Here is a 2826-nt window from a genome sequence, read left to right as displayed (position 1 = left end):
AAAGGGACAGGATGATGAGAGAAGCAGGGGAAGCAAACACAGAGGGAAAATTATGGGAGTTAGTAAGAAAAGAAAGGAAGGGAAGGAAAAGGGTGAATGAGGATATAGCGATGGGAGAATGGAAGGAATATTTTATGGATCTGTTAGGGGGAGTGGAAGGAAAAGTGATAAGAGGAGGAAGGGAAAGGAGAGAGGATGGGGGAGATGCAGAGGTAGGGTTAGAATGGGAAGAAGTTAAGAAGGTGATAGGGGGGCTGAAAGGGGGGAAAGCGATAGGAATGGATGGGATACCGAACGAAGTCTGGAAGTACGGGGGGGAAGAGCTGGAAAAATGGGTGTGGGAGGCATGCGGGAGGGTATGGAAAGGAGAGGGGTGGCCAGAGGAATCGAAAGAGGGCATCATTGTACCGATAGTGAAAAAAGGGAGGGGAGTAGAAACAAAATATTATAGAGGAGTGACGCTAATGCCGTCAATTTATAAGATATACGCGGCGGAAATAGGGGAAAGATTGAAAGAAGAGATGGAGATAAAGGAGGTGCTGTCGGAGAGCCAAGCGGGGTTTAGAAAAGGAATGGGAACAGCAGACCAGATATACGCGCTAAACTACCTAATTAACAGACAGATAGGTAAGAAAGGAGAAAAAATGACGGCGGTATTTATAGATCTGAAGGCGGCATTTGATTCGGTGGATAGAGAGATTCTAATAAGGGAGATGAGGGAAAGGGGTATAAGAGAAGGATTGGTGAAAAGGATAGAAGAAATAGTAAGGGAAACAAAGAGTAGGGTGAAAGTAGGAGATAGGACGGGAGAGGAATTTTGGACAGCGAGAGGGTTAAGGCAGGGGTGTCCACTGAGTCCGATGTTATTCAATGTTATTCTGGCGGACTTAGAAGAGGACATGACAAGAGGCGGATGGGGAGGAATACGATTAGGAGAAGAAAAGTTATATACACTGGCGTACGCGGATGACGTGGTGTTAATGGCGGAAGAAGAACTAGATATGAGAGCTATGCTGAATAGATTAGAGAGATATCTGGACAAAAAAGGCCTGGAATTGAACGCGGAAAAGACGAAAGTAATGAGATTTAGAAAGGGAGGAGGGAAGACAAAGAAGATAGATTGGAGATGGAAGGGGAAGAAATTACAAGAAGTGAAGCAGTTCAAATATCTGAGGTACACCATACAAAGGAATGGAGGGCAGGAGGCACACGTAAAAGAGAGGAGAAAAAGGGCGGCCATAGTGATGAGGGAAGTTTGGGGAATCGGGAAAAGGTTATGGGGAAAAGACTGGGAAAGGAGAATATGGCTGTATGACACATTGGTGTGGACGGTAATGGGGTATGGAGCAGAGATATGGAGATGGAAAGAGAGAAAAGAGATAGATGGCACACACGATAGGTACTTGAAATGGACAATGGGAGCAGACTGGAAAACGTCAGGGTATATGATTAGGGAAGAGACAGGGAAAGGGTTGATGAGAGGAATAGCGGGGAGAAGGGCGTAGAATTTCAAAAAAAAGACTAGAGGAAGGGAAGGGAGGAAAAATAGCTAGAAGATGTTGGTTAGAGATGAGGGAGAGATGGAAAAAAGGGAGGAGGATAGGGGCATGGGAGCAGGAAAAAGAGGAGTTTCTTAAAGAAAGAGGGGTACAAGGCGAGAAGGAAGAGGAAAGGGATTATGGGGAGTTAGAAGAGAGAGATAGGAGAAAGCAGAAGGAAGAAAGGAAAAAGGAAATAGGAGAATCGAGGTACAATAAGTGGTACAGAAGAGTGAGGGGCGATGGCACCCCAGAGTATTTGAAAGAGGGATGGGCGGAAAGTAGATGGAGAAGAGTATTAAGATTTAGAATAGGAAACGAAATAAGAGAAGGGTTATACTGGGAGAGAGAGGAGAAGAGGACATGTAGAGTGTGTGGAAGAGTGGAAGAGACTTGGGAACATGTATGGGAAGGGTGTACGGGAGAGGGGAGAGGGAGGGAGGAGAGCTGGCAGGATGATGTGGAAAGGATGCTGGGAGGAGATGGAGGAGGAGAAGAATGGATGAAAGAGGTAGAAAGAGCGAGAGGGGGAGAGAGCGGGGAAGGGTAGACGTAAGTAGTATGTAAGTTAGAGATAAGGCAAGTAGGAGAATAAAGCGGAGAGAGAGAGAGAGAGAGAGAAAATGATGGAAAGGGCGATGATAAAGCGAAGCATATACAAAATGTAATAGATTAAGGTAATAGGTTAAGGTGAATGTAAAGATTGTAACCCCATTGGGGAACAATAAACTTCTACATACATACATACATACATACACTACCTACTGCCTCTTGGGGCTGAGGCTGAACTCAGCTTCGTCGGGTTGTATCGACACGCTCTGCCTGGAGTCGAGGTTGCCCTCGACCCCGCCGGGTTGGACCGGCTCCTGCCTACACCGTTCCTGGAGTCGAGGTTGCCCTCGACCCCGCCGGGTTGCACCGGCTCTTGCCTCTACCTGGGGCCAAGGTTGTACTTGGCTCTGTCGGGCTGAACCGACTTCCGTTGCTCAGGCAGTGCTCGACGTGACACTCGAGCCTGCCGGCAATACCTAGCCGCCTAACCTGACAGTAGCTTGTAAGTGCATGTACAGACCGCGCTGTAAATATTTGCCGCATGATATATATATAAGTCCGATAGCTATAACCGCGATAGTAATAAGCCTGCTAGTCTTAAGTTTGTTAGTAATAAGACCTGCCTAGTAATAAGTCCGCTAGTTATAAACGCATTTTATGCTGTGTTCCGATTCCCCACCCGAGTGCACCCGATATTATAGTATATGTCACGTATACTATAATATCGGGTGCACTC

The sequence above is a fragment of the Formica exsecta genome, unplaced genomic scaffold, assembly GCF_003651465.1.
Source record: "Formica exsecta isolate Colony F162 unplaced genomic scaffold, ASM365146v1 scaffold585, whole genome shotgun sequence".
Taxonomy (NCBI): domain Eukaryota; kingdom Metazoa; phylum Arthropoda; class Insecta; order Hymenoptera; family Formicidae; genus Formica; species Formica exsecta.
This window is presented reverse-complemented; position numbering follows the sequence as displayed.